The sequence below is a fragment of the Ictidomys tridecemlineatus genome, chromosome 12 (assembly GCF_052094955.1).
Source record: "Ictidomys tridecemlineatus isolate mIctTri1 chromosome 12, mIctTri1.hap1, whole genome shotgun sequence".
In the NCBI taxonomy this organism is placed as follows: domain Eukaryota; kingdom Metazoa; phylum Chordata; class Mammalia; order Rodentia; family Sciuridae; genus Ictidomys; species Ictidomys tridecemlineatus.
In genome coordinates this window covers 96921126-96928759 of record NC_135488.1, presented here as the reverse complement: position 1 = coordinate 96928759, position 7634 = coordinate 96921126, and the positions used below count along the sequence as shown (strand labels likewise).

The window sequence follows — 7634 nt, the reverse complement described above, 5'->3', positions numbered from 1 at the left end:
CCCTGTGAAATGCTAAATGAGGTAAGAAATGATGATCAAATAATTTCTTTCATGATTGTGGACTACAATTTTGTCACACTAGGCCAATGTGCTACCCCTTCTACTTGATATCAGACTTCAATTACATTTAATTTTTCTTTTTTCCTTCGGAAGAGCACTAAAAAACAAAAAAAGAAAGAAAGAAAAGACTCAGTGAGGATTTGAGATATGGTAGTAGAAATTTCTGGAAAGAATTTGAAGGTTACACAGAGCTTTCAAATCATATTATCAAATTAGAATCTGTTCTATGAGACACACGTTATGTTTTAAATAGGATCTTTTTTCTCTAGTAGTCGGCCAAAAATATCATTAGGAAGAACAAGAGACATCTCCTTCTGTGTCCTGAAGGAAAATGGACAGGCCATTAGTCAGGCGGAAGTGTAAACATCAAAGGATGTAAGCTCCGGGGGTGGACCCAGACCACAGCTCAACTGTGCCAAGTTCACTGTGTTCTGAAGAACCAGGTCTGCACAGAGAGGAAGCTGGTCAAGGCTAAGGGCACACGAGGTCTCAGGGAACAGGGAACGTGAGGATGAGGAGCAGAAAGCATCCTGGCACAAGGACCTTTGTACCTCCCTCTTCTAAAACACCCCTCCTGAGCCCAAGCCTCTGAGAAACCAATTTTTCCTTGGCATACCAAAAACAGTGGTATAAACACTTTAAAATTTCACAAACTAAACTGTATTTTAGAATTGGGACCCAAGAATTGCCAACTTTTTACTTCACTCACAAAATGCCTTTTAAATAAATTGTTGGCTCTTATAACAATTTCATAGAAGAAATGTTATTTTGACAACATCAAAAAAAATTCGGAAATAAAATGATTACAGAATAAAAGGCAGTCTTTCCCCTTCTAGAAAGAACTGCTGACAACCTCATGCTGACAGCTGGTGGTACCCCCAGGGAAAATGTCACAAGGCTGGAATGGCCCAGAGCAATAGCGTCTGGAACCTCTGCTCCAGAACCAAGTTCCAACACTGGGCTCGTGTCACAGGACCCTGTTATCACCCGGGAATCTGAGCTGGCTTGGTCATCGGAAGAGGCTCCATGCCGGAGAAAAGCCTGTGCTCCTTCCAGGCCTCAACAGTGAGCCTCACGGTGCTGTCGCTGGATCTTTCCTTAACCTCCCACCTTTGGTGTTATTTGCGCATGGTTTTTCCCTGGAGAGTGGCTCATGCCATTCTTCTCCCCAAAGACAGACCTGGCTCAAGACCCGGGGTGGGGGTGGGGGAAGCAGGTTCAAAGTGCAGATGCAGTAATTGTTTCATGAGGGACACATTCTCACAGAAAGCAGGATTTCTCAGAGTCACCCAATAAACCAGTGAGAGAGACAAGCTTAGAGTGCCACCAGGGAGGCCACAAATGAGGTGACTTCCAACAGCCTGTGGCCTCTCCCTGTCCCTGCTTGAGAGGCAGCCGCACTGACTAAGGCTTCAGCGCAGCTTCAGAGAGGCCTGGCAGGCTCTGACCCTGGGCACTAGGTGGGAGGACAAGGGGGCTCTGAGGAGCCCTGGGCGAGGTGTGCCCCTCTCCTCGGGCGTTTGTTTAGGTCTGCGTTGGTGCTCAGCTTTTGTTTCCTGGCTGTAAACTAGCCTTGAGACCTGACTTCTTTCTAGCCTTTAGGAATGATATTTGGAGCTGAAAACATGCTGGCGTTGTTTCTAAGGTCTCATGCCAGCTTCTCTCACTGATCTGTGACACGATGTTGGAGCATCACCTCGTGCCATCTCATCTCACCTCCCATCCACGTGCCTCGGGTGTACCAGGTGCCGTCAGTGAGGCAGCAGCAGTAACCCTGCCAGCCTGCTGGTCACCGCCATTGCTCCAGGTGAGCGTGCCCTCCTAAGCCCATTTCATAACTCCACTCGGGCTCCTAGAGAGGCCACCCTGCCAAGGAGATGGGTGACACGAGAGTCCTATTCAAAACGGTCCTTCAGAGATGGAGGAGCTGCCATAAATGGCAACGGCGTTGTTTCACCCTTAGGCTGAGCTTCGTAAATGGCTTCTGAACGAGGAAAACGTTCTCAGGGTCGCAGCCCCTGTGGCTTCCCTGTCTAGGAAACAGTGGCCTGCATCCCTTCCCACGAGTTTGGTTCCTGGCCAGGGGCTAAGTGGAACATCCTGGGACTTTGGAATAACTTACCACCTAAGCACTGAACTAGCAAAAGTCCCATGAGTTGGATGACATCTTCACCTCGAGGGACGTGATGATTGCTTGATCAAAGCAGGAAGAGTGACCTGGAGTCAAATCAATGTATAAATAAACTTGGGGAAGAAATCTGTTGTCTAATCAATTTCATGAACATATATGAATAAAAGGGACCAAAGAGCAAGTCCGGCAGTGTCGCGTCCACTCCGTCCAAAGGAAGTACAGCAAAAGCACCGAACAGAAAGGGCTGACGGGCCTGGTCCCGTTAAGGTGATCTGCCTTCCATGTCTACTCAGTATTTTGCTCATTCAAAAATTACCAGGCAAAATGTTGGTGGTGGCTTTAGCTCCCCATCTCTAGGGAAAGAATCCCCCGAATACAGACACAAATATCTTGGCCCCTGGACACATACAGTCTCCTCTAAAAATCCATGAATGGCCTTCTGGTTTTTTTTATAGCAATCTCTTGAGAATTTCACTTGAATGGGTGGGACCTAAACAGTCTATACTCTCTAGAAACACAGGCAAAACTACGTTTCTTGCCCACAAGACTAACTGCCATTTGAGGATTCCACTGAGAAACCACCCAAACCCTCAGCAGCATCCTCCGACATCAGCACTCACCATTCACTGGCCCTCTGCCTACACGGCTCTGAGTTACTATTTTGTCTCTTATTTTCCAAGTAGAGTACCATGGGGTCCTTTAAATGTTTACCAGAGTAGGTTTCAAGGTGGTGCATGAGGGCGGAAATATCTAGAAAACGTCCCGCTGCACCAAGAAAAAGTTGGAGCAATGTTATAGGAAGCGTGAAGGTGGAAAGGGTCTGTGCGCAGAGTGCATTCCAGCCCCAGCCCTTCCACCAACAAATGGAAGGGTCTGAGACCGACTGCTTACCTTCTCTGCACCTGGTTATCTTCATCTGTAAAATGATAAAGAGGACAACCTAGAATTTCCAGCTGTGTCCTACAGGGAATCCATGTATAAACCACTGACACGTGAAACTAGAGTATCAGCCAGTATTTATCATAAATCTAGAGTTTCAGGGAAAGACAGTGATTCAGATCTATGAGATCAGCCTCATACTTTCTCCTTAGCCCCCAGTTTCTATCAGACCCAGGACATAGGTATATGTGAACTTTCAGGAATAGAGATAATAAATAACCTGTGCCAGATGAACCTCCCTAATGAGGCTTGGGAGAGGCCAAAAGCAGTCAAATACCATCTCAATGATGCTCCACCCTTTCAGAGACTCTCTCCAGGACAGATGGAGGCCTACAGAGAACCCAAAGCCCTGGGACGGGATGGAGCACTGGAAGAAGTCCTCAGAGGCCTTCTAGGTCCTAGCCAGCCACCTGTTGGCCACTTTCCAAACTATAGTTAGGGGCTCAGGGCTCACATCAAGTTGATGGGAAATCCTATCACTCTAGCCAATAACTTCCAGTTCCCTCTCCACTAATCTCAAAGGCAAACCAAGAACACGCTCAGGCAGCCAGACATTTCAGTTGTCTAACATCTTTAGCTACAAAACATCTCTTCCAGGTTTTGCTTTTGAAATCGTCAGACATATAGAAGAGGGGAGAAAATGTTATCATGAACACTTATACGCCTGTTATTTAGATTTTGAAATTGTTTTGCCATATTTGTTTCTTTCTGCTTTCTTCTGCTCAAGTCTTTTAAAGAACATATAACATAATGTTTCACTTCTATTTTATTATGCAAGGACCTGCTTCTATATAATCACAAGAGCATTTTTGCTACTTATTACTAATGAAATTCATAATAGTTTCCTAATATCTAGAGATATTCAAATTTAACAGTTATTCTCCCCGCCCCCAAAACAATGTGTTTTATGATGGGCTTAATCAAATCAATGTCCAACCAAGCACCATATACTCTTTTTTTAAAAAAAATTATTGATGCATTATAATTATACATAGTAGTGAGATTCCTTATGTCATATATAGTCTTTCGTTGTTTTTAGGAGTTGTAGCTCAATGGTAGAGTACTCACCTCTCACATGTGAGGCACTGGGTTCCAAGCCTCAGCACCATGTAAAAAATAAATAAATAAAAATAAAGGTATGGTGTCCATCTACGACCAAAAACATTTTTAAAAAGAAAAAAAAACTTTTTTAGTTGTAGATGGACACAATACCTTTATTGTTTATTTCTATGTGGTGCTGAGGATTGAACCCGGTGCCTTCCACATGCTAGGTGAGTGCTTTACCACTGAGCTACAACAGCAGCCCATGGGTTTGTCATACATAGTCTTTAGGAAGTTGAGGTAACTTCCTTCTATCCATAGTTTTCTTAGTGTTTTTATCATGAATGGGTGATTAATTTTTTCAAAGGCCTTTTTTTCATCTATTGAGTTGATTGTATAATTTTTGTCCTTAATTTCATTTATGGTTGCACATTACATTTGATGAATGTGTCTTCCAAGTCTCTTTTAATTGAAATAGCAATGCTCTCATTTTTTTTCTTGCTAAGAAACCAAACCAATTATAGCATATAACAGACACATTTGAGACTTTCTTTTTCCTTGTGGTTTGATTTCTTTTCCTGCATTCCCTGTATTTTCTGTAAATTGAAGTTAAACCTAAAGTCTTAGTTAGAGTCTGAGTAAACATTTTAGGTAAGAGCATTTCATGAGATATGTTGTATGACTCACTAGACATTGCATCCAGAGACAGCACTGTTGCCTAGCCAGTGGGGATGTTGATTTGAGGATGAGGGTAAAATGGTGGTTATTCACTATAAATTTATTTATTTTTTCCTTGGGATCAACTTTGTGTCTGCATGAGGATACTTTGTTCCCTGTCTCTCTCTTTGCAGCAGGCAAAAGTTTTCTCATAAAAACTAAGACGTTGGGGCTGGGGATGTGGCTCAAGCGGTAATGCGCTCGCCTGGCATGCATGGGGCGCTGGGTTTGATCCTCAGCACCACATAAAAATAAAGATGTTGTGTCCACCAAAAATTGAAAAATAAATCTTAAAAAATTCTCTCTCTCTCTCTCTCTCTCTCTCTCTCTCTCTCTCTCTCTCTCTCTCTCTCTCTCTCTCTTCTTTCTCTATCTTTAAAAAAAATAAGACTTTGAAAGGCAGATTGCATGCTTGATTCTTCCCCCTTTTATTGCCACTATCCCAAGTAAGAAGTTGTAGCAGTCACCTCCAATGACTGTTACAACAATGACTCCAATGAGCAAGATCTTCTTTGTTTTGGGTTTTCTCAGTATAATGACAGGTTTGTTGATTTTATATATGTTTAACAGGTTTCAGTCTCTTAACAGCCATTTTTAATTTTGATCTTCAATTGTCCCAACTTTGACCTGTGGAAGCCCCTTCAGTCTGCCTTCTGTGTCCTTTTCGTATGACCCTACTAGCCTTTGCTTTCTGCAAAACAAGTTATTCCAAGATCTACACATTTTCTACTCCAGACCTGCAATCAGCCACCCCCCCCACAAGGTGTCCTGTTCATTTTTTGTGAAATGGAATTTATACAATTAAATATGGCCACGTGGGGTTCTCTGCTGCTGGGTTGACATTTCCTTTAAGACTCTTTTTGTGTCTTAGAACTATGAAATAAATTATAAATGTATGTTGATGGTTCAAATTCAAATTTAATATTATGTTAACCATTAATAGATCATATTAAATATTACCTAATTTATTTAATTTTATGCTTCATCTCTTATGTCTAAATAGTTCAACATAGATTTCTGAAAATATTAACATAATTACTTATTTGCTTTTTCTTCTATAGTTTCAAAATAACAATGATAATTATACTACCTACAATGAATTCACTTAATAAAGCTTCATATTCCTACACAAGACAGTACAGTTCTCAATTTTAAAGTCACTGGGAATAATTATTTTCTCTGTATGGCTGTTACAAATTTGATTTTAAAAAGTAAATTCGTATCTTTTCACTTGTTTTCAATGCTAGAATTTGCCTTTTTTAAAAAAATTTTCCAGGAACATAGACAGATTTACTTAGAAAAGCAGATACATAATCAAGGAAGAATGTGGGCCATCTCCAGAGGGAAAGACAGCCTTATTTAATTTTTTGCTTGCATAAAATATTCACCTGCTTCCAAATATAAGGGAAAAATGATATCTATAGTATACTCAGGGAAGTTATACTTATGCTTTATCTTTTCCCTTAGTCCCACATCCCCATCCCCCTCAGGTAACCATTTTCATTAATTTCTGGTTTATGCTTCCAGTGTTTTTTGTAAATATAAGCAAATGTATATATGTACTTTTTCAGTTCATTTTTATAAAAGGCATCATTCTCTATGTATTGTTTTTAAAACAATATATCCAAAATATTACCCCATATTATTAAAGAGGAATAGCTCTCATCTTTTTCATTGCTGCATCGTACTCAGTGTATGGCTGTTCCGTAGTTTTTTCCACTATCCCTCTACTGATAAACATTCAGATCATTTCTAACATGTGCTATCAAAAATAATGCTATAATTTATAATCTTCTGCATGCATCATTTTATATTTGTCAAATGAATTCTTACAATAGATATATATCCTTTACCAAATTCTCATTCTCAAATTAGAGCTAAAGTGGACAAAATTTATGTAAATAGGATAAGTTTTAATGTGTGAATCACAAAGGTCCAGCTTATCCACATTGTCTGCCAGCGTCCACCTAGATGAAGCTTGGGAGAGATGGCATTTTAGTATCAAAAAACTAACACTGTTTTTTTATTAAGAGTTGAACTTGTGCATTTTAAAATATAGAGAGAAATAAAGTGTAGATCAACAAAAAAGCAAATGCAGGAAAGTGTTAAACAGAAGTATTCCACAGTTTTATTTTTGTCAAAGGAAGAATAAAAGTAATCAGATATATTAGAGTATAACAAGTCAAAATTGCATGCTATCATGGTTAATTTTAGGTGTCATCCTGGTTGGGCCACAGTGCCCAGATATTTGGTCAATTATTAATCTGGCTGTCTCTGTGCGGCTGTGTTTTGGATGAGTAAATTGGTGGACTTTGAGTTAAGCTGATGACCCTCCATAACAGAGGCTTCATCAATTCAACTTGCAAGGTTTAAAATATAGAGACAAATTAAGGTTTAGGATAACAAAAATGCAAAGGAAGGAAGGGTTTAAATAGGATTAAGTATTCCAATGTTCTGTTTTTGTCCAGGAAATTGTAAAATTAACCATTTATATTAGCGTATAACCACTCAAAGTTTCATGCTGTAATGGTTAATTTTGTGTGTCAACCTGGTTGGGCCACAGTGCCCAGATATTTCTTCAAATATTAATCTGGATGTCTCTGTGCGGCTGTGTTTTGGATGAACAAATTGGTGGACTTTGAGTGAAGCAAATGACCCTCCATAATGTGAGCTTCATCCAATCAGTTGAATGTCATAATAGAGCATACTGACCTCTCCCAAAGAAGAATGAATTCTGCCAGGAGAG

General features: G+C 40.3%; 1 long non-coding RNA gene across 2 annotated transcripts; it reads left to right on the top strand.

Moving 5' to 3' along the window:
- Nucleotides 1-1306: 1306 nt before the first annotated feature.
- LOC144369611 (uncharacterized) lies at nt 1307-2372 on the top strand. Of its 2 annotated transcripts, XR_013429402.1 has the most exons (3): nt 1307-1406; nt 1656-1867; nt 2024-2372. It is a non-coding gene; the product is annotated as an uncharacterized LOC144369611 (long non-coding RNA). The 2 variants fall into 2 exon arrangements; XR_013429401.1 differs by having other exon boundaries at nt 1307-1867.
- Nucleotides 2373-7634: the final 5262 nt, after the last annotated feature.